This window comes from Miscanthus floridulus, chromosome 7 (genome assembly GCF_019320115.1).
Source record: "Miscanthus floridulus cultivar M001 chromosome 7, ASM1932011v1, whole genome shotgun sequence".
NCBI classification, from domain to species: Eukaryota; Viridiplantae; Streptophyta; class Magnoliopsida; order Poales; family Poaceae; genus Miscanthus; species Miscanthus floridulus.
This window is the reverse complement of record NC_089586.1, coordinates 115727076-115751779: the sequence shown is the minus strand read 5'-3', so window position 1 is coordinate 115751779 and position 24704 is coordinate 115727076.

Below are 24704 nucleotides of genomic sequence, written 5' to 3'. Positions count from 1 at the left end.
TAAATTATCTGCTTTGGCGGAAGATTTCCTTACTTAATCTCATATAATTGATCGGTTCTGTTACAGCTGGCATCAGAGCAAGGTTTAGTAGGTTACTGTTCATGCATGTACTTAAAACAAAAGGGTTTTGTGTTACAAACTAATTTCAAACTATAGTATATAGGTGTTTCAACCTCTAATTAAAAACTTAAGAGTGTGCCAGTGGTCATATCATTTATGCCTAGTTAAGGACTCTAGGTGGCTTATTTAAGTACTGACTTGGGGGTCTTTGCATCATATTTCTATTTCGTTGCTCATACGGTGTGCTATTGTATGAGTGCCATTTACTTGAGTGGTAATGTATGGATCCGTTGCCTCTACGCCTCGGTAAGTGAGAGTTATGTGAGCATGATCGGATACACTGCCAATCTAGGGAAGTGCTTATATGATGCCAGATTATTTACATGCCATACGAGTGTTTGTATGAAGGTATCCAATGTGTGGGGAAATTCCGTCCTGTGGTGACGATGCCGTCGATAGGACGATGGTTCAGGTAGTTGCTACTGTTGTACACGTATCTGGGGATGCGTGTAGGACGAGTAGATTACTTTACTGCTTTCATGCATATTTTTCATATTGTCAGGGTTTGGGCTGAAGTGGATCTTTTGTAGGTACATAACAGCGCTGTCGTGTAGTACGCATTAGCTACGTTTATCAGAGACCGTTGTATGCCACCATCTATGCCGCTAGCAGTTGTTATTTTTCCTAAGTTTGTGAGAACGTACGTAACATGCATGCATCATGTTGTTACATATCATTCATGGCATTGTTCCTCCCCTTATAAGTTGATTATCTCATTTTGATAAAAATGACAACTTAACCTTGTTCTCACGTGAGTAATAAAACAAATTTGCTACAGATGGCACGCACAAAGCAGACCGCTCGCAAGTCCACCGGAGGCAGAGCTCCCCGCCATCAGCTTGCTCCATGTACCCATCAGCACCACATGTTTCTTGGAGAGTTTGGGATGCCTATACTCTTGTGGAGAGTGCTCAGCTATGTAGGCTATCCTGATGGAATGGAGCCCCGCTACTTCTGGACAAATGAGCAGTTGGGGGAAGGTCTCTTGGTTACTGTGGAGGCCATTGTTCATCCTCGAGGTGACAATTCTGAGTGGACTAGTTGGCGTTATGAGTCAACTGGCAGGACTGCTGAAGAAGTAGCTGATAGGGTAGCCTTCGGGATACTAAGGGATATCATGGATCGTTTTCCTCAAGAGTTGGCAGCCGCTTTAGTTGGAGTCTTTTCGAGGGGCAACCCCTCCATTGACTCATGGTAGCAAACAAGAGGAAGATCTCTAGAGATTGGTGCAGCAGAAGGACAGAACAGTAATAACCCTACCATGAGCGCCATGTTCGTAGTGATGAAGGCTTTCGATAGAGTAGAAGGTAGCCTAAGACGTGTGTCTGGTGCTCTTGGTCATGCCCGCGATGACCGATGTCAGCTTCAGAGGGATCACGACGCCGAGATTAAGAGGCTCAGTGCAGAGATGGCTAAGTTGACTCGTTAGAGGGATCAGGCGACCCAGAGGACTAGAGCCTATGAGGGAGACGTGCGTGCACTGAGAGAGCAGGTCGAGCGTCTGACCACCGCCAACAGGAATGCTGAGCGCATGTTGATCCATGTGCTCCATAGAGGAATGAAGCCTGGTCCGCAGAAGATGTTCTGAGAGCTCGACAGGTTGAGCTAGAGCAGCAGCTGGCCAATGCAGAAGAGTACAACAACAACCTGCATGAGGTGGTTCATCAGCTAAATAACCAGCTCCACCCTTACGTTCCGCATGGAGCTACAGAGATGGATCTAGATGAAGACGAGGATCCCGAAGAGCTTGAGGCACCAGCTGATGATGACGATGATGGTGTAGATAGTGACGATGTCGACATCTTCGACCTAGACAGCGACCACGATGAGTAGACTAGTAGTTATTGCGCTAGCTACTAGGGTTTCATTTGCGATGACCTTTTGCATGGTTGACATGTCTGGCATGTGCTCATGAGTAGAAAGACTAAGACCTTGATGTAATGTTGGAAAACTTGGATGTGTTTGTGGCGATATCTGAACGTCAAAAGTCCAATGTATGTATGCTGGCAATTTGGTTGTATTGGACGCGATGTGTGCGTTTTAGTAATCTAATTAGTAATGTTGTGTTAATTGGAATGGCTTATTGTGCCCCTATTTATTGTATGAATTTATTCTCTCCAGTGAATTCAGTACGGCATAATTTTTTATTCACCTGCAATTTCTACAACATCGCCTAATAATTACTGTTGCTAAAATATGCAGATGCCGAACACTCGTCGTGCTGTGTATGACACGACTGAGGCAGGTGGCAGTGCCGCTAGGAATGAGAACCATGATCCACCACCACCACCTCCACCATACACCGCGGAACAGTTCTTCGCACAGTTCCTTGGAAGTCAACGTAACATGGAGGGCATGCAGCAGAACATGGAAGCTGCATTGCGCCATATTGCTGACAACACCCGATGTGGGTTAAACCCAGGTGGACATGAAGCAAATCAGCATAGCAGTTTTAAGGACTTTATGGACACCAGACCACCAATTTTCAAGGAAGCGACAGAGCCATTGGATGCGGAAGAGTGGATAAACACCATGGAAGATAAGTTTCGTGTTCTAAGGATGACAGAAGTGTTGAAAACTGAGTATGTAGCTCATCAGCTACAAGGCCCTGCAGGAATGTGGTGGAAGCACCACCGCACCACTTTTCCCCCCAATGCCCACATTACTTGGAGGGAGTTCACGGAGGCTTTTCGTGGAGTTTACATTCCACCGGGTTTGACCAAAATGAAGTTTGGAGAATTTCTAGCACTGAACCAAGGCACCAAGACGGTGACCCAGTATCTATATGCATTCAATAATCTAAGTCGCTATGCCTCTGACATGGTGAATACCGATGCCAAAAAGATCACTAGTTTCAAAAAAGGTCTAAATCCCAAGATGATGAAGCACATGGGTACTAACACAAGAACTAGTTTCAATGACTTTGTTAGTGACTGCTTAAAGCAAGAAAAGAACAACAATGTATATGCTACATCCAAGACTCGCAAGAGGGCTTTTGAGTCAGGTCCGTCCCAGCCAAGGGCCCTGATGGCAAATCGTTCTGCGTATCGTCCGCCTGCCCCTGGTGCAAGGTTCAGGCCACCCCAACGGAGAAATCAGAATGCCCAGCAACCTCAGAGGAACTAGAAGCCATTCAAGATGGCGGTGCCACAAGCCAAGACCAGATAAGGTAGTTCATCTGGAGCTGCTACTCAAGTAAGAGGACCGTGTTTCAACTGCAATCAAACTGGGCACTTTGTGAAGTTTTGCCCATATCCCAAGAGGCAGCAGAATTAGTACCAAGCTCGTGTGCACCACACCACCATTGATGACATCCCAGAAGGAAAGCCCATAATAGCCGGTATGTTTTCTATCAACAATCATCCTACAATCGTTTTGTTTGATTCTGGATCATCGCATTTATTCATAAGTCAAGCATTTACAAGAAAGTATGAGCAAAAGATAGTTGAATTGGAATATGCTTATCGGATCAGTTCAGCTAGGGCTGATCTGTTAACTAATCAGATAATCCGAGGGATAACCCTGAGTATAGCAAACAGACAGTATAAGCTTAACTTGATAGTTATGCCAGGGCTAGTTCTAGATGTGATTATAGGAATGAACTAGATGACTAAGATGGGAGTAGTAATTGATGTTGGAGGAAGAAGCATTTCTCTCAAAGAACCTATTGGAGAAGGTACATTTCAAGTAACCTTACCTCAGAGAATAGATCTGACCAGTACAACTTGTGCAGTCCAAACTACTTTTCTAGCCAAGATTCTAGTAGTGTGTGAGTTTCCAGACGTGTTTCCAGATAAGTTACCCGGTCTTCCACTAGACAGAGATGTTGAGTTTGCCATTGAGTTAATCCCTGGAACACCGCCGATCTCAAGAAGGCCTTATCGGATGCCTCCAAATGAATTAGCCGAGTTAAAGAAACAACTCCAAGATCTATTGACTAAGGGTTTAATTCGTCCAAGTTCATCGGAATGGGGATGTCCTGCACTGTTCATGAAGAAGAAGAAGGATAACTCCTTATGGATGTGCGTGGACTACCGGCCACTGAATGCGGTGACAATTAAAAACAAGTATCCTCTACCTCGGATTGATATCTTGTTTGATCAATTGTCCAAAGCCAAGGTGTTCTCCAAAATAGATTTGAGATTAGGGTACCATCAGATCAAGATTAGACCACAAGATATACCCAAAACCGCGTTCTCCACTAGATATGGTTTGTACGAGTATCTTGTTATGTCCTTTGGTTTGACAAATGCTCCTGTATACTTTATGTATTTGATGAATTCGGTCTTTATGCCGGAGTTGGATAAGTTCATGATTGTGTTCATTGATGACATTCTAGTATACTCAGAGAACGAACAGGATCATGAAGAGCATCTCAGAATTATCTTGACTAGACTCAGAGATCACCAACTGTATGCTAAGTTTAGTAAATGTGAGTTCTGGCTGAAGATAGTTCCTTTTCTCGGTCATGTGCTATCTAAGAATGGAATCTCAGTGGATCCTAGTAAGGTACAAGAGGTTATGGACTAGAAGGCACCAAGCACAGTTCATGAGGTTCGGAGTTTTCTTGGATTAGCCGGTTACTATCGTCGTTTTATACCGGACTTCTCGAAGATTGCCAAGCCAATGACAAGTTTGCTACAAAAGGATCATAAGTTCATTTGGACAGAGGAGTGTGAGGCAGCTTTCTGCACCTTGCGGAATTTGCTAACCACTGCTCCTGTTCTAGCACAACCAGATATAGAGAAGCCGTTTGATGTGTTTTGCGATGCATCAAAGAATGGTTTAGGATGTGTTCTGATGCAAGATGGAAGGGTCATTGCTTATGCCTCATGTCAGTTGAGGAAGCATGAGGTTAACTATCCTACGCATGATTTAGAGCTTGCGGCCGTTGTGCATGCTCTAAAGATTTGGAGACACTACTTGCTTGGGAATGTGCGCAATATCTTTACAGATCATAAGAGTCTCAAGTACATATTTACTCAGTCTGAGTTGAATATGCAACAAAGAAGATGGTTAGAGTTAATAAAGGATTATAATCTGAATGTGCACTATCACCCGGGAAAGGCAAATGTTGTGGCAGATGCCTTAAGTACATTCTCTTGTTGTGCAACCATTGTTTGAAGATGGGTTCAAGTTATTGCATCCTACTGTGTTGCATAATATCTAGGTCAGTTGTACCTTGGAGAGTAAGATCATGGAGGGTCAGAAAACAGATAAGAGAATATTCCATATCAAGGAGAAAATGAAGAAAGAACCGACCAAGCACTTTAGAGTGGATGAACAAGGAGTGTTATGGTTTAAGGACCGTCTGGTTGTACCTAAAGATCGAGAGCTCAAGAACAAATTGATGGATGAAGCTCATCACTCTAAGCTGTCTATCCATCCTGGAAGTAACAAAATGTATCAAGAATTGAGACCTCGTTATTGGTGGACGAAGATGAAGAAGGAGATTGCAGCGTATGTTGCTCGTCGCGACATGTGTTGTAGAGTGAAAGATCTTCACATGAGACCCGTAGGAATGTTGCAACCTTTGTCAGTACCAAATTGGAAATGGGATGATATAAGTATGGATTTTATCACTGGTTTCCCCACCACACCAAAGGGGAATGATTCGATTTAAGTAATTATAGATCACCTTACCAAATTAGCTCACTTTTTACAAGTCAAAACAACATTTCGACCACCTCAGTATGCTGAGAAGTACATTGCAGAGACTGTCCGATTACATGGTATACCAAAGACTATCGTGTCTGACCATGGGTCACAGTTTACCGCTCATTTTTGGGAGCATCTTCATAAAGGTTTGGGTACTAGCTTGATTCGGAGTACAGCTTACCACCCATAGATAGATGGGCAGATAGAGTGAGTTAATGCTATTCTAGAAGATATGCTTAGAGCCTATGTGTTATCGTCTAAAGGTTCATGGGAATCATGGTTACCTTTGGTAGAGTTCGCTTACAACAACAGTTACCAAGAGAGTATCAAGATGGCTCCATTTGAAACATTGTATGGCAGGAAATGTAGGACACCATTGAATTGGGTTGAGCTTGGAGAAAGAAGGTTTTACGGGATCGATTTTGTTGACGAGGCTAAGAAAAAGGTCCGTATTATTCAACAAAACATGAAAGCGGCACAGTCACACCAGAAGAGTTATGCTGATAAGAGAAGGAGACCGCTTAAGTTTGCGGTAGGTGACTACGTTTATCTGAAGGTTACTCCAATAAAGAAAGTACAACAGTTTGGAATAAAGAGAAAACTTGCTCCTAGATTTGTAGGACCATATAAGATCATAAAGAAGAAGGGTCCCATGGCTTATAAGTTATAGTTACCGAAAGCGATGGGTTTGATCTTCCCAGTCTTTCATGTATCACAGTTGAGGAAGTGCTTGCGTGTTCTGGAAGAGAGAATAGAACCTCAGAACATTCAGCTCAAATCAGACTTGGAATACCGTGAGCAACCGGTTTGAGTTTTGGACACTAAGGACTGGGTCACTCGGAATAAAGTGGTGAGAACATATAAGATACAGTGGAGTCATCATGATGATGGTGATGCGACTTGGGAAATAGGAGAATATCTACAAAACGCTTATAAGGATTTTTATAACAAATGGTTCATAACTCAAAATCTCGGGACGAGATTCTTATAAGTGGGGAGGGCTGTAACACCTCAGTGTTAAGCATGCATTAACATTCCATCTCATGAGCATAATCATCATTTCATTATACATAAGCAGCATCTATGCATTCCATTCTAAAGAAAGGAAGTGTCATTTCATATGGTGCTGAAATTAAATTAAAATTCATCATGTTTAAACTATTTGAAATGCCATGCTCATGTTTGGGTGATATGATTTCTTGGTTTGATCACTAAGATAGCTTATAAATATTTAGGATACAATTTGGAGCAAAGTTTATATTTAAATTTTGGCCAAGTTTTGCTTTTAAAAACAATTCTTCAAAATTAGGGTTTTAAATTAATATTGATTTTAATTTTGTAATTCAAAATCTATTTGGAATTTGACTTTGGTCTTAAAAGCAAAGTTGTAGAGAATAAATTTTTGAGCAACTTTTATTTTTGGGCCAAAGTTTGAAACTACTTTGAAATTGCTCAAAATTTACATTTAATGAGATAGGAATAGAAAAAATAATTTGAAAAATATCATTTCACCTTAGTGGTCCTCGCGCCTCGCTTTCGGCCCAGTTCGTGAAGCCGGCCTGCCCCACACCTCGCTCGGCCTGCCTCAGCACCGCGCCTCGCCCGTTCGTCGCGCCTACGCCCGACCGACGCTAGAGCGCGCACGCCGCGTGGCGGCCATGCGTCGGCGAGCACGCCGCGTGGCAACCACGGCCTGCGCCGTTCCGACCGGCCGCGCTGCTTCAAGACTGTCCGACCGTGCACACCCCACTCCATCCTACCTCCCCCTCCTCCATCTCATTTGCTCTCTCGCTCGGAAAGCAGCAGCCGCAGCACCCTCGCTCCGCCACCGCCGCGCTGCCTCGCCGGAGTAGCCGTCCTGCCCACGCTCGACCACCGGAGCTCGCTACGTCTTCGCCATGCCTTCACCCCGGCCTCGCGCAGCTTTTGCTCGTCTCCTTTCGACATGGTAAGGCTCGAGTCGGCCGCTATTGCTCACCGGAGCACGACCGTTCTCACCGGAGCAGCACGGCTCCATGGACCTCCCCTTTTCGCTCCATTTCTTCTTCCGATTTCACGCGTGTTAGCACCGCCTTGCCCTTGTAACCTCGTGCGTGCCTCCCCGTGCCTTGATGTGGCTAGGAAATGCCTGCACGCGGGCATGCCGCACCACCGTGTCACCATGCGCACCAGCGAGCTCCCTTCTAAGCTCATCCAGTGCCCATTCTTGGCGCATCGGGTCTGCCTCGTAGCGGGAAGCCGCTGGTGGTGACCTCACCGCCAGCAAGCTCACCAGCGGCGAAAGCCGGCCGGTCAACGACGGCCCCTGCTTCGGCTCCGGCTAACGTGTGGGCCCAGCTTGACCATGGGTCCTGCGTGGCAGCACCTCTGGGTGCACTACACCGGGTGCACCTAGCAGATTAGGGTTCAGTGTAATTTCAGTTTTAAAGAAAATGATTTCAAAAATTGATTAAAAAGCTTGTAAAATGTCTAGCTTGAGTTATATTGCTCCAAAATTAATGAAACAAATTTTGTTATGTTCCTTGTCACCAGATCTACATGATAAAAATATTGCATGTCATTTTTGAGATACTTTAATGTAGAGCTTTATTTAATTCTTGATATTGCTGATATCTTGTGAAATGTTTAGTAAATCCTATATGTATCAGAAAAACATGATTCTAATTTGGTTGATCTATTCTTGAGATGTACATTCTGTGAAAAATATATGTCATGCATGTTATGTGGAAAAATATGGCTAGGTAGGTTATGTGTATTAATTGCTGATTTCTTGTAAAATTGCTAGGGCTAAAAATATGAATAATACATGTAGGTGAAACTTTTTGTACAGTGATTGTATGCTATGTAGATCATGGGAAAAATACCAAATCTATTGTTTGACACTTTTCGTAGTACAAAGTATTTTCATGCTCAATTATCCACCATAGCTTCTCATTTTTGTGTAGGCTGTTATACTTACCTAAATGTAATGAAAATTTTATGGTAGCCTACTTAGAGTAGTACTATGCTACTGTAATTTTCTCAGATTTTTATAAGCACCAAAAATATATGTTGCTGTTGTATTCCTAGTTTAAAATGAGATAAAATAATCTTCTTTAATGCATGTTTAGTTAATAATATTTGCTTTGGTGTATCTTTGAAGCACCTTAACTTGCTGTGGTGACTTGGCCTGTTAGTACAGTGGTTGTAGTAGTAGTATAGTAGTACATATTCTTGGATGATGTTGGCTACCTTGTAGAAGGGCTTTACTTCTACTATATCCAATAAAGTTAAACATGTTCATCTACATTTCATGCATCATGATCATTACATGTCATCTCTCCGATGCACCTATGCATTAGCACTTATACATCTGCATCATACAGGATCACAGGAGGAGTTGCTAGTAGTAGTTCAGGAAGAGCAGACCGGGGCAGATCCATAAGAAGTCCAGGTACAGGAGGTGCTAGAGGAAGAGGAGCTGGGAGAGGACTTGCCCAAGTACGTGGATCATCAACCTAGTTTGTTCGAACGAGGCAAGCCCTAGAGCATTCTAAGTTTCCTACTTTATAAAAGCAATTATTTCTATATATGAGTTTATATATTGTTGCATTAAGTTGTAGGAGTTGATTGAAACCGTTGATGCATTTATTACTATCCTTGCCTACCTTATTACCTTTTTACCCTGTTAGGTTAGGATCGAATAACTGCTTAGGCTTGCTTAGACCGGTAGCGATCGGTGATATCTAGTCACCTACATTTATAGGTGGTTACTAGAAGAATTTAGCTATGGAAAGAATGATATCCTGGAATTTACTATGTGTGATGGATAATTGGAGATCGGATGGAAAAAGTTGTAGGCAACCAGACAGGGTTCTAGGGTGCTGTTAGTTTCCATCTGTGTCGATTAAGGACCGATCATTGCTCGTCCCTCTTGTCATGTTGAACGCATGCCTCACATTTAGCTGGCCGAATAAAGTACCTTTCGGCCGCGAAGCTAGTGACACTATTCGGGCCAGGATCTACATGGGTGCGCGTATTGGTGCTGATGAGGGTATGACAGGGACGCGAAGAGTGAGCCCAAGGGCAGGTGTGCCCTGATTCCTGGCAGTCGGGCGGTCCCTGGGTACTACTCAACCTAAGCTAGTAGGACTCATGGTAGGTTTATCTATGCATGTAGTTTTAATATAAATTCTGTAACGTAAATGCACATCACATATATATATCCAGTAATCATTCAAAATAAGGGTTATGCACCAAGAGTTGCCTTGGGTAGGCACGGTGTCAGCTGAGTTAGTCAGTGGTGGCTCTAGGACCTCCTCCTGCATGAGGATCTCCTCCTCGTACTCCTCGATCACCTCCTCGAACTTATGATCTCCGATGGTCACGATCTCCGCCAACTCGTTCTCTACATGCATGCGATGATGATGCAACACTTTAATACTAAGGCAACATCAATTCTTAAAATAAGAATACATCTACTAATCCACTAAGCTAGCTCTAATGGTTAAGATACTAACTACCTATCATTTCCATAAAAATAGGTATGGATTCATCTAACAGGTATTAACTTAACAACTAAAATATAATCTTACTCTTATTGGCAATTTAACTTATATTACAACAAGGAGCGCCTAACTACCCTAGTACTTAGCCTATTCTAAGGCTATAAAAATTACAGTGAGCACATAGTAATACCACGATGCTGCTATAAAAATTTTAGGGTTTTTGCTATCACCAATCATCCACAAAAATTCCTATAATAATTAACCTAATAATATTAAGCACTCTCAATTGATTTTATAGCTTTTGGTATCAACATGTATATATATGAACTAAATACACTAACAGGTAGAGCACAATTTTAGAAACTTAACAAAATTTGTTTCATAATTTTTGGATATATATATGATTTTATATGATTTACCAAAGATCAGCTAAAAAATTATATTAGAAAACTATTTCTAATTCCTTATGAAAAAGAAAAAAAAGTATTCTCTCGCACGGCCCACACGCACGGCCCATGTGACGCAGCGCGTGCACGTGAGCACACAACGACCCATAGGCGCGTCCCACGGGATGCCGGCCTACAACGCGTGGCGGCCCACGGCGGGGGAATCCCGCGCGCGCTGGCATATTAGCAAAAACACCCCTGGACTATGAAAAAAACAATCCACATTCCACGTTACTATTTCTAAAGACAACACCTATGCAAAAAGACCCTTGCACTCTCTTGTCTTTACAACAGTGTGGTCCCTGGCCTCCCTCGAGCGCTCTGGTGCGGCGAACGGTGGCACCGGTGACAACGCTAGCCACCTGGGACCCATGCTAACCTAGCTAGGGAACCGATGCTCACATATGGGCTGACGCGTGATGATGGGCGGTGGTGGCACCAACGGGGGTGAAGCAGAGCGGGCTCTCCCTAGCGGCGGGCGACCTATAATGGCGGCAACTGTGTTCCGGTGAGCCACAACACTAACAGGACGGTAGAGATAGGGGATAAGCACCAGGGGCACATCGCGAACCCACCTAAAGTGGAGGTTCGGCTAGTGACTACCTAAGCAGTGCTGGCCACATGCGCACGACGAGCACGACGATGAACCACGGTGAACATGGCCGCGTCAGCGGCAGCGGGGAGGCAGTAGCGCTCCCACTAGCGTGTGCACGGTGGAGAGGGAGCCAATGCGAGCTAGTGGTGAGAGGAATTTGCATGGGGTGAAGTGGTGGAGGATGGCCACGGCGCAGGTGGTGACGGGCCTTAACGGCACGATGGCGGGCAAAGCTCTAAAATTGGAGCCTAGCTAAGCCGCAATCAAAGCGGGGTAGGGGCGGTTGGAGAAGGGATGTGAAGGTGGAGATGCGAGCACAAGGAATTGATGAGAGGTGCTCGCTCTCTGGCTCACCAAGACGCGACTCGATGGTGGCAGAAAATAGAGGAAGAAAGAGAGAAACAGGGCGTGGCGGTGGGCTTGGCTTGTCCTCACCTTGGCGGGACACGAGCGGTGATATCGGGAAACCCACGCGCCGGCGCTAGCCGATAGGCGCACATGTCCGACCGGCATGGCCCACACGGCCGTAGCGCCATAATTGACAAAGCGACGTAGCGTGCACGGCCACGTGCGGACGGCACCCAACAGGGTCAGGAAGGAGGCAGCACGATGCAGCAAGCAGATGCGAGTACGGCAGTGACACGATGACAGTGGCAGCGGCACGACGCGAGGTAGCTTGGTGGAAGTGACGGCAGCGGCAGCGCGGCCGCAGCGGCATCAATGGCGGTAGCGCGAGGCAGGACAGCAGGGCGTGGGGCCAATGGCTCACTGCGGGCGGCCTTGGCCAAGCCTGAGTGACCAGACCGACCTAGCGTGGCGGCATAGAGCGACCGCATGAGGCACGACCATGTGCGCTGCGTGAGGAGGCCACGCGGTGACTGCGGACCCAGCACCAACCAACCCGAGACAGTGACACGCACGAATTTTAAAGCGCTCAACACAACCAAACGGTTGCTTTAGGGCCTAAACCATCTTCACCATGCTCAAGATGGTATAAGAGACTACCAAATCGAGCTATAACACTACACCACCCTTTAACCCAATCTCTCACAATAAATTGCTAAACCTAGCAATGTCTGGCTGTTGACAGACTTAAAAATTTCTAAGTTTTTGAGCTGGATTAGTTTATAAGTTCCATTTCTAGACTATTAGAAATACCAGCTATTAACATTATTTTTCTTCAGCAAGTATTTCATTGTCATCTACAAAGTTTGCACTTCAAACTTTATTAAGGTGTCATATATATGTTCTATAGCATTTTTGCTTAATAAAAATTGATTTTCAACCTTAAGCGATATAACATGACTATTGAATCAACTTTCGTTTAGCATTTTTATTGCTCATTTTGAGTTATGGAAATTGATTTACACACTTTATCACATGCATTATCATAAAAACATGATGCTCATGACATAGTTTAGCAAGTTGTTTAAGCGATAACACTGAGGGTGTTATAGTGATATAGTATTAAAATTAATAAATAAGATGAAGATGAAAGATGCTTTTAAAAAACTATATCAATACGAGAACTAAGATATAAAGAAATATAAAAGATAGATAAAGAATAGATAGAAAAGATACGTGATAAAAAAATCTTATTTTGAAGGGACCATTTATTGAAATATGATTTCCATATCTACATAACTTGGCAGTATAGAAACTATCTCATACTTCAATAAATGGTGTCGAGTAATTTGTATGAGATTAACTTAATACAAATTATCATATGTAGTTTCTTGAATGAGATTAACTTGGCAATATAGTTTCTTGAATGAGATTAACTTAATACAAATTATCATATGTTTTAATCACACATGTCGAGTAATTATATTTTAACTTGATATAAAGTTGAAGTAAACTAAAATTTAAAATGGAGGAAGTAATATTGGGCTAAGCCTATCTTCTTTTGGGCAAGGGAAATGGTGGCCAGAGTTTAGGTACGGGAGTTGTACATTGTATGTATAGCGTGTCAGTTGGAGATTGGCTACACTCTAATTGTTGAATTTTGTATTATCAACTTTTGGACGAAAATAGTATATATAGATCGTGCATCAATTTTTTTTATCTGTTTGCCATATATATAGCATTCATCGTCTATGTTTCTAAAAAAAATATTTCATACCCGTTGCTACAAGAATTGCCAATGTTTTGGAATGAAATTAAACTAAAATAATTACTTATATAATGTGGCGGCTAAATGCATGCTTGCAGAGGATGTGTCTCACTGAAGTGATCATGATTGTAGATGCTAATAGACTGTAATTGTATCTGATAGTAGACTACTGAGGTGGACGACTTGTATGTCGAGATAAAACTCTAATGGTGTTTAGAATTATAAGGCTTGCACAAATTTTGGGATGTCCTCGAACCAGATATCCAAGCTTTTGTGTAGCTACTAAATTTTATTTGCATTAATACCCAACACGCTAGACCAAAATTTAGCACTGCCCGTGTTTTGGCATTGTTAAATACTGGGTACCTCTCTCTAGTTATTTTGGTTCGGTTTGGATGGAGCTCAATAATTAGCACTACTAAGTACTGTAACAGCCTAAGTGTTAAGCTTGCATTTAGCACTTGCATTTCACAAGCATAAGCATCATTCATGCATTCATGATCATAAGCATATGATAATGTCTTTGATTGATTTTAATATTTGCTATATATATATATATATATATATATATATATATATATATATATATATATATATATATATATATATGACTTCATATGTTTATGTGATAGCTCAAGTGTTTGTTGTCTGATCACCTAAGTAACTTAGATTAACATAGGAGCACAAATGAGTTAGGGTTTATGTTTATAATTTAGTCAAAATATGCTTCTAAGTGTTTAAATTATGTCTTAAGCCCTTTTCATGATGTTTTTACCGAAATGTAATTATAATTTTTGTACCCTTTCTGAGGTTTGACCCTAAATAAAAGTTGAAGTGCTAGTTGTGTACTACAAACTTTGTTTAAGGATCAAGAGTTAAATCAACTTCTAACTTGTCCAAACAGTAACCACAAGTTTCAATCTAGTGCTGTTTTGAATCTCTTAAAAAATTCTGAGATTAGCAGTTAGCAAGTTCAATGTTTGAGAATTTATCTAATCAATTTTCATAAATAAAACTTGTACAACAATAGTACCAGTTTATAGTATAAAGTTTGAACTTTGAAAATGTGCCTTTGAGTATGCTTTTGGAATATTAATTGATCCCTAATTAATTGCTCAAACTATCAAACTAACTCTGTTTGTAACACAATGGATTCAGTTTTCAAGTATAGGTATTCAAAATTCTTAATCTCACTAATAATTTAGTTTTAGCCTTTGACCATTAAAGCTTTGTTGGAGATCTCTTTTAGCTCTACAACTTTTAGTAAAGAAGTTTTAGCTAAGGATGAACAGATCGAGAGAAATTTTGGGAAGAAGAAGCCCTGTCAGACTGCTACAGTATACGCAAGCAGCAGCCTGCTTCGCTGCCTCGCCGCCAACGTTGATCTTCTCAACGTTTTGCCGTTTGAGCCACGCAACCACCATGAACAGAGGCCGAGCCGCGCTGGCAAACCGAGAGAAGCATCGCCGCGCCCATTTAATGCCCGACACTGGCCAACTCTCCCTTTTCTTCTCCATTTGTTTGCCACCGGTCTTCCCTGTCCGCCAACCATTTTCGCAGCCACCGCTCACTCTCCATTCGATTCCTTGCGCCCATAGCTCCGCCCTGAACTAATCTTCCACCCCCACCTAGCTGTGCAGTGCTTCGTCTCTAGGTGAGGGTCCTTGGGCCAAGCCACTGCCATGGGCGCCATGGCCGCCGAGCTCGCGCTCGCCATGGCTAGCGCGCTCCCGTCTCCCTCTTCTGCCTTTCCGTTTTGTTTTACCTTTGCCTTAGGTCGTAATAGCTTGCACCGGAAACCGTTGGTCGATGCGGGCCTGGCTTTTGCCAGAACGGCAAGAGCCGTCGCCGTGCTCTGCGCGCCGCGCCGCCCTGTGCGTGGCCGAACCTTGCCACCGCCTTCCCGGGTCCCAAACCGTAACCCTAGGACCGAGCAAGTTCCCCTAAAGCCTCTGCGCGCGTGCGCCGGTCGTCTAATTCGCTGGAGCCGACAAATTCGCCACCGCCGCCTGAGCTGCCGTTGTAGCTAGGGTTCATCGCTGGCCGCGCAACCTACATAGACCGACGTGGGAGATCGAGGCGAACCCACCGGTGCCGGTCTCATCGCCGGAATCCTCGCCGCCAGCGAGTTAGGACCGGTCAAACCTATGCTCTGCTCTGTGTACATGATGGGTGGGGTCGGTTGACCCTAGACCCCTACGGTCAGCGCCACTGGGTGCATGGACCGGGTGTACTTAGCTGAGTTAGGGTGTATTTTATTTGTTTTCCTGTTTTTATTTGAATCAAACTTTGAAAATTCATTGAGCTAGGGAAGTCCAAAAATGGTGAAGCAAATTTTGTTAGCTTTGTCTTTCTGTGCTCTACATGTTAAGAGTTATAAAATTTGTTGTTTGACAAATTTTTATATACTGTTTTTATTTACCTAGAATAATACCTTTTAGCTTCCAAAAATTGATAATCAAAGCTATAAGTATAAAAAAATCATGAAACCAATTTTCATAGTTTTCTAGTAACATGCTCTATGCAGGAAAATTATGAAATCTGTTGTTTGGCACTAAAAGTGGGCTGGCCCTGTTTATGTTGAATTAAGTTTATATTATTTGTCTTTTTTATATATGATGCTCCATGTATTCAAATGTGATGAAATTTATGTATTATACTAATTACAACTTGTATGTGCTACTGTATTTCTCTGAGTATCAGATTTGTACAGCAGCTGGTCTTTTTCATTTTTGTACATTGTATACTATATATATACAATGATGAGCATGCTAATGATAAAAATAGAATGCAATAACAACTTGTATAGGCATACTATTTGTTGTTCGCCTAACTTCCACCCTGTTATAATGAATGGCGGTGTGATCATGTTGTGATGCTACTAGGGCTGCATGTTTTCATGCTTCAACTCAACATCATGACATTGCTATCTTGCAAAGTTTATGCATTCTCTTTATTTATGCACCACTTGCAAATATATAGGATCGAAGGAGGAAGTTCCAGTAGAGTACGTGATCGTCGAGGAGGAGAACCTTCAAGAGTTGCCACCTGAAGGAGAAGGACAAGTCTCTAAACCACTTCCGGAGTGCCCGAACCATGGACCCTCCACTTTTCGCCGAGGCAAGCCCTAGACGTTTCACTTTTCCTACTATCTCTGTTTTAAATTACACTTGAGTAATGTTAGACGATATTGTGCATTAAGTTATTAGGTGTTGATTGGTAACCGTTACTACATCTCGTACCTTGACCAAAAATTTTTGTCACCCTTTCTAACTAGATATAGACCGCTCTATGCTTAGTTATGCTTAGACCGGTAGAAGTCGGGTGATTCCTGTCACCTGCGAGATATAGATGGTCACTTGTCCAATTGAGAAAACATGGAATCATACAGAGATTAATAATCGGTGACCGAACGGTATCCTCGATTGTTGTTGTTAATGACTCAGGCTTGGCCTGTGTTTGATCTCGTCTGTGTCAATTAAGGATCACTTTGTTATTGGACCTTGGTTGAGATTGAACGTACCTTCACATAACGACCGGATAACTCGTTCCGACCGTAAAACCGAATAGCTCATTCAGGATGAGCCATTGGACCGTTAGCATTTCTAGGAGGGGAGCCTAAAGGAAGGGGACTAGTCCAAGACCATGTTTGCTACGGGTTACGGGTAGGGCTGGATATTGAGTGAGCTCGGCTCAACTCGGTCTAGCTCGAGCTAGCTCGTTAGGCTAACGAGCCAGCTCGGCTCGGCTCGTTAATATTACGGCTCGAGCTGGCTCGTTTAACTCGCGAGCTACTAAAAAATAGGACACACATGTTTATAATTTTGATGCTACATCAATTCCAAAAGGTGACGTCCACCGTTAAGGCCATACATGAATAATACATATCAGGTTCATTAAAATTATTAACCATGAGATTGTTCCTCACCTCCTAGTATTTATCAAATTTATCTAACTTTGCAGCTGCCATATTTCGAAAATATGCATCATTTGATTTCTTTGCCTTTATCAATGCAATCTAGGATTGACTGGTTGTCTCAGTGGTGTGGGCTTGGTTGGGCCTCCCTCATAGACCCTGGATTCATGGCCGTGGGTTGATAGGCCTCAGCTAGTGAGCAGCTCGCGAGCTAGCTCGAGCTGGCTCGTTAAAATAGCGAAGCTAGACTTCCAACTCAGCTCGTGAAAAAAATTAAAATGAGCCGAGCCGAGCCGAGTCGGCCACGAGTCGAGCTAGTTGGTGAGCCGCGAGTATTTTGTCCAACCCTAGTTACGGGCTACGAGCAATTCATGTGAGGATGCAGGATCATGAGTTTTACGAAACAGTCCAAACTCACCACCGAATGGAGTGAATGGTGACTCACACGAGTGTTGCTAGCTCGTGGGGGTGTGTGATACGGGCTTTACCCATCTGGTGTAATAGATTCGAATCACCGTCTCTCCCGGTTAGTGAGAAACTTGGTCACTGTCCGGCAGTCGTATTAAATACTTGCATATGATGTTGATAATTATTGAATTATGATTGGTTACTATTATCTATAAATGGGCACTATTCTTTATAATTGATTACTATTCTCTATAATTTAATTATGTGGTGTAAGATAGTGCTAATATAGTTCTAAATAGCTCAATATTAAATTCTGCAGCTAAAAGTTGAAAGTAAGGATTACTTTAGTAAGCTCTTTTGCAAAGTATTGCTACCCAACTTACACCACCAAATATAGCCTTACACATCGTTGGAGTCTTTTATTTTGTTCTCTGTCGGGTAAGTCTTGATAAATATAATTGAATACTTAAGGTTTTATTCCCTCCGTTGCAGGTGACACTTTGTATGAAGGTTATTGTATCACTTGTTTTAGTCCCGTGATGGACACCGATGAATGAAGGCCAACGGGCATGGCCGTATTCTATACTACTTTACTTTGTTTTTGTTGGAGGTGTTTGATAAACTGGCAATATATTTAGACTTATGACAATAATGTAGTTTCAAAACTATATTGCTTTCTTGTTGAAGGGACCGTGATGCCTAAGAGGGGGGGGGGGGGGTGAATTAGGCAACTTAAAAATTCTAACCCTAAACTATGGCCTCTTTTTCTAACCCTAGCAAAACATATGCAATAGATAAACTATCTAGATGTGCAACTATGGTTTTGCTAGTGTGTTGCTATCTCTACCGCAAACATAGTAAAGTAATCAATATAAATGCGGAAGCTAAAGAGCAAGGTAGAGATATGCAAACTCCCGTCGACGACTCCGGTATTTTTACCGAGGTATCGAGAAGCACGCAAGCTTTCCCCTAGTCTTCGTTGGAGCCCCTCGCAAGGAATCCCTCGCAAGGGCCAAGCTCCCGGTCGGGTAACTCCGTGGATAGCCTCGGGCCTTCCCCACGCGCAAGTGGATCTCCGACGTGCCTTCCGGCAAGCCTCTCTTGGATGCTCCCCGCCGTCTTCACTATCAAGCTTCCAGCCGAAATGCCGCGGGCCTTGTTCCCTCCGGTACATAGTGATGGCCACACCACAAACATGGTTGGTGTGATCTCGCAAGACTTCAAGCCCCTCCAATGTACAACAATGATGCTCGCAAGCATCGAGTGGTAAGAGGTATGCAAACCTCACTAAACACCAGGCATAAACCTAGAGCAAGCGCATAAGCAGTGGTCTAATCAACCTAAGCACTTCGCAAAGCACCTATGCTAATCACCTGATGAATCACTAAGCACTATGCAAGTGGAGATCACTAAAATGGTGTATCAACACCCTTGGTATATTTTCTCAGCTCCACACTTCTCAAATGACCGGTTGGGGGTTGTATTTATAAGCCCCACTGAGAAAGTAGCCATTGGGGTCGAATTCCTGTGAAACTGCTACTGACCGGACGCTGAATCGTCCTGACCGACATGTCCGGTTGTCCCGATCGTTGAGCCATCAATATACTGATCGAACGTTGGCCAGTGTTCGGTCACCTGCCACCGGACGCGTCCGGTCACAGATTTGCCGCTCTAGAACCTTACTGTACTCGATCGGATGCTGCTTTCCTGCGTCCGGTCGGTTTCGCCGCCCGCGTCCGGTCGTCCCGACTACAGAGCCACCGGTCCAGCGTCCGGTCGTCCCGACTGCAGAGCCACCGGTCCAGCGTCCAGTTGTCCTGATTGTCGAGCCACCGGTCCAGCGTCCGATCGTCCCGACTGCCGAGGCAACCAGTGTCCGGTCCAGCGTCCGATCGCCTCTGCGAGCTCGTTTCTTCGAGATCTTACGTACGGCTTGGTTCCAATCTTCATGCTTGGACTTTACTTGATCTCTTGGGTCTTCTCTTGTGCTCCTAAGGTCTTGCTTGAGGTGTTGATCATCAGATCATCACGTCGCCTTCGTCCAAGTTACGTCTTGCACCCTATTGAGCTACAAAACAAACACTTGCAAATTCATTAGTCCAATTTGGTTGTGTTGGTCATCAAACACCAAAATTGAAAGTAAATGGGCCAAGAGTCCATTTTCCTTACACTTGTATCATATTTGAACTCGGTATTGTAATAAGTATTGTGAACTCAGTTTGTATGTTAAACTTCCTCTGTGAACTCTATGTATTACGATGCATGTTGTTTCCCTTAATCACGTACGATCTTGGTTGTGAAGTTGATTTATTGAGACCATTCGTGGTACTCAACGGCCTACCGGATTTATATGTGACGATATGCGCGAGTCAACGTGTTTAATGGGAACAACCATACTTAATCTTGTATAAATTAAGCGGTTCTGTCACAAGTACTCACAGCAAAATTTATCCCACCCATCCACCATCCAGGCATTCAGTGGAAGGACGGGGAAATTTTGGTTCTTAACTCTTGGACGGGGCAACAAACGCCGATGTGTCAGCCACTAGCTGTCTAGCTAGATATATGTATCTCCTTTCGGGTCATTATTAACATTTAAGCCAAAATATTTACTAAACCATGTATCTAATTTATAAATATTTTTAGAACCTTTTGTGTTCCTTCAGTTATTATTTCAATAAGCAAAGTCCTACGTTGATGGTACTCTGATGAAAAAAATAAAAGACATGTGCCTCCCTGGAAGCATCATCAAAGAGCTCATGTGTCTCTTACTGTGCTAGTCTTTGCATTTCGTTACTATATTTGTGGTTTCTGCCACTCTTTAGTGTTGGGGTGTCTTGATGTTGTTGTTTTTCTTTCTCAATGTTGTAAAACATAAAATGAGCTGATTTGAGTCTATATCAATATACATTCAGGTGAGGAGTAATCCCCCATGACATTAAAATAAATAATAAATAGAGGACACGTGAGTCTCAGCACGCCATCCTCGTAAGTCGCTCTTTTAAAAAAGTGATGGCTACACTGACTTTGTATGCCTTGGCTACAAACCAAACTCTCCTCTCTTTTTTTTCCATTTTGACATAGCCCCAATATTATTAAGGCTTGGAGTATTTGCAATAGTCTTTCTTAAACCTACTCTCTAAGTCCTTATTTGAAAAGTCATTCTAATAAAATCGCTCTATATATATCTATCCACACACTAACAATTTCTCCATATTTTGTTCGGCACTTTAGAGAGCCAACTCTGCTCTATATTTTTGGAGAGCGATCGAGAAACAAGGGATTGATAATGAGAATATTTAGAGATCTAGTTAAAACTCTTGGAGGAGATTTTCTTTTTCACTAAAATCTATATTCCTATTAATATAGAAAATATAAAAAGATTCTTGGAGTTATTATTAGTTTAGTCACAAACAAAACCGACACTTAGAGCATCTCCAATAGTTGTTAAAAAATAATTTGGTAAATCAATGAGTTTTTCAAGTTGTGGATAAAAATTGTGAGCATATTTGTTTGGGTACTTCAACCGTTTTCAAAATCTAGATCCTAAAAGATAGAAGAAATTTTCGGTCAAGAATTCCGGATTGTATCCAAATCACTCGAACCATTTTTATAAATTTTCTCTCTCGTACATTTGCACGGAGAACCCTGTCCTTAGCCCTTATTCTCCCCCTGTCCCCTACGTCATTCGACCTCTAGATTGGTCGATTAATTCGACCGTTTTTCTAAGCGTGGAATGATTGAGAGTTTGCGTAAAAATTATATTGAATATTTTCTCTATCTTAATGCAAATACGTCCGGGGTGTCCACACAAAGTTCCATACCACTTTCCAACGCCACACGCCACGTATCTTTGCCGGGCAGTTTTCCCGCGTACGTTAGGGCAAGTAGCGCGGAAAAGGAACCATGAAATCTTGGATGTTTCGTTTTGTACCGTCGTGCGTGCGCGCGCGCTTCGCTGCCCATGTTTTGCCCACCGGCGCGCACGCCTCAAGGCGCCCACAACGGTTTCTGCCTCCGGCCATGTCGCTTCCCCGAAAGGGAGAGACTCACGACGTCCAGAGCCGGACGAGAAAAACGACCCCAGTGTTGGTACTAGCGTACATGGTACTACAACTCCAGTACAGCAGCAGTACTCCACCAGTGAAACGCGAGGTACCAGCGGGAGCTGCGGCCTAGGGGTGGTGCCGTGGTGGGCAGTAGAACGAGTACGTACACGGCCTTGAAACTTGCAAGGGGCGGGCGAGTCACTCACACAGCTCACAAGCACAAGGACCCGTACGCCCTGACGGGTTCAGTAGTACGGAGTACCTCGCTCTTGCTGTCCATACAACAGCCCAGCCATGCTAGTGCGAGCACGAGCCTGCGCTATCTCTCTGCTTTACGTGACACTTGAGCGTCCTTTCGGGCTTTCTTTTTCCCTGCGCGACTTTCCTTTGGGACGCAACGCAGCACGCACGGGGCCATCCGGCCAGGCCGCACGCTCTGCTCCTGCTCCTGCTCCTGCTCCTGCTCCTTCCTCCCAAGTCCAGTCCCAACTAGTAGACCCACGCACGGGCCACGGGTGCGAGCCATGTGACGACCGGGGCTCGTGCTTGGCGCGGCGTGGCCCGAAGATGAGAGATGCAAAGATGTGGGTGTCCGCCCGCCTGTCCCGTGTCCGGTCCGCGGCCCCTTTTGCCCGCTGTGGCGCTGTCGTCGCCATCGCCTGGGAAAGGTTCCAAAGTGCTACGCAAAGGGTCAAAAGGGCACTGATTCCTCGCTCTATGCTGCTGCTACCCCTACCACATACTACTCCTACGCTGGCAAGAAAAAACGCAGAGGGAGAGGGGGGCAAGAGATTGCCGTGGCGTCGTTCTCGTATCGTAGGCATCCCAAGAGCCAAGTGGAAGTGGGACCGGACCGCCGGACGGTCGGACGGGCGGAGCATGTGGCGAAAGCTGGAAAGGGGTGAAATTACCATTACCATGCAGTTACGTTAATATAACCCGGCAAGCTCAGGTGTGCAAGTGCATGCATGGCTTGCTGTGCTGTCGTTTCAGGCTTTCAGCAATCAGCAGCCAGGAAGGCAGGCAGGAATGGACTTGGGCGCGGCAGATGTATGAAAAGGACATCGCCGTGCAGTGTATTTCCCGCTCTTCCGCTTTGGAGGCACGGGCACACGGTAAATTTCAAACACGGTGAATTTTTTTTTTTTACTTGGAGTACTATACAGTATTACTCCAGCAGAAACGAGTCGTTTCCCTCCGTATTTTTTTTCTCAACTGAAACGAGTAGGCGCATGCATGCAAGGCTTCGTTGCTAGCCAACCATTTAACTCTAGACTAATTAACCCTTGACTAATTAATTGGCACTCGATATCCCCACTCCGCCTGCTATTTTTGCCGAAATGAAAAATGGGTGTGCGCCAGATATATAGGAATGGAGGGAGTATTTTCCAACGGAGATGGACTCTTCCTGTTAGATTCGTACATGTCCCCGACAGACAGGTCGCCGCCTTCTCGGCCCTCTTCTCTTCGATGGAGAAGAGAGCGCATGTGCGCGGGGGGGGGGGGGGGGGGGGGGGGGGGGGGGGGGGACAAGTTGCTGAATCCGGGTCCGAAATGAACAGAAGGGGGCTAAGGGTGGGCCGCACAGAGCCCATGCTATGGAAGCTAAAGTGCGGACCGCAGATGACTGGTGCCTCATTTGCGGCCAGTTTGTTGTGGACGGGGCCCAAAAACCAGATTACGAGTTCATTTAGAGGGTGTTTGCGTCTAGGGACAAGTCTAGTCCCTACGTTTGGATGTCAATTAGGGGACTAAATATAAACTAATTATAAAACTAATTACACATATGGAGACTAATTTGCGAGACTAATATATTAAGCCTAATTAATCCATCATTAATACATGTTTAAATTATCTCCTACCGGGTTACAAATGCTTTTCATGACGGTTCATACTTGTCGGGTATCGATATTAGGGATACCCAAAGCAAGGAAGTTAGCGCCCACGCTAACTTCCCCGGATTGAGCAAGACGTATTAAAATGTCTCGTCTGACTCCAAGGCCGCGGGCTCCGTCTCGCCGGATCTCGAGGCCGCGGGCTCCGTCTCGCCCGATCCCAAGGACACGGTTTCTGTCTCGCCCAAGGCCGCGGGCTCCGTCTCGTCTGACCCCTTGGATGCGGGCTCCGTCTCGCCCGACCCTAAGGACGCGGTTTTCGTCACGTCTGACGGGGACCCATACCGCCGTCAACTACTCCAGGTCCAAGCGTTTGAGTCTAGGTCAAAACTCTGACACCAAGGAAGAGATTGACACGCCTCAATGTAACCCGTGGCCACAACGGGCTATACCTGAGGATTCACATCAAGAACAGTGTTGGGCGTGCCGCTACTGTTCCGCCTAATCCTCGTACGAATGCTGACAGGCGCGTTAGTTCACCACGACGTCCGTCGGGACGGAATGGAACGCCATGACCGGCAGATGACGCCTGCGCATGGCGCCAGTGACGAACAGCGCCGCGACGTGGAGCCGTCCCTGTTGACATCTACAGGATCGGTGGGACCCGCATGAAGGAGAAGAAGGACCCGACGATCCTAGAAGCCTTCTTTTCTTTCTCGTTCTTCTCATTTTCCTCCTCTATAACCAATGCTTTCGCTTTGCCTATAAAAGGGGAAGCAGGGCGCCCCTACCATGGGGGCGAACCACGAGATAAAAACACAAGGGCACGATACGAGCACACGGCTGAGCAGCAATCGAGCTCTCAGCACCCGTTCACTCCTTCCCAGTGACGAAGCCAGAAAAAAATTTAGGAGAGACTGAACAAAAGAATAGAGGTTTTTTTTATCTTCTCTTAACCTTAGCCCCTCCTACCTAATACATGTATGCATAAAATTTTAAGAGAGGACTTAGAAAAACTCCACGTGCTCAGGATGGGTAGGGGGGCTGAAGCCCCCCTAGCCCCACCGTTGGCTACGT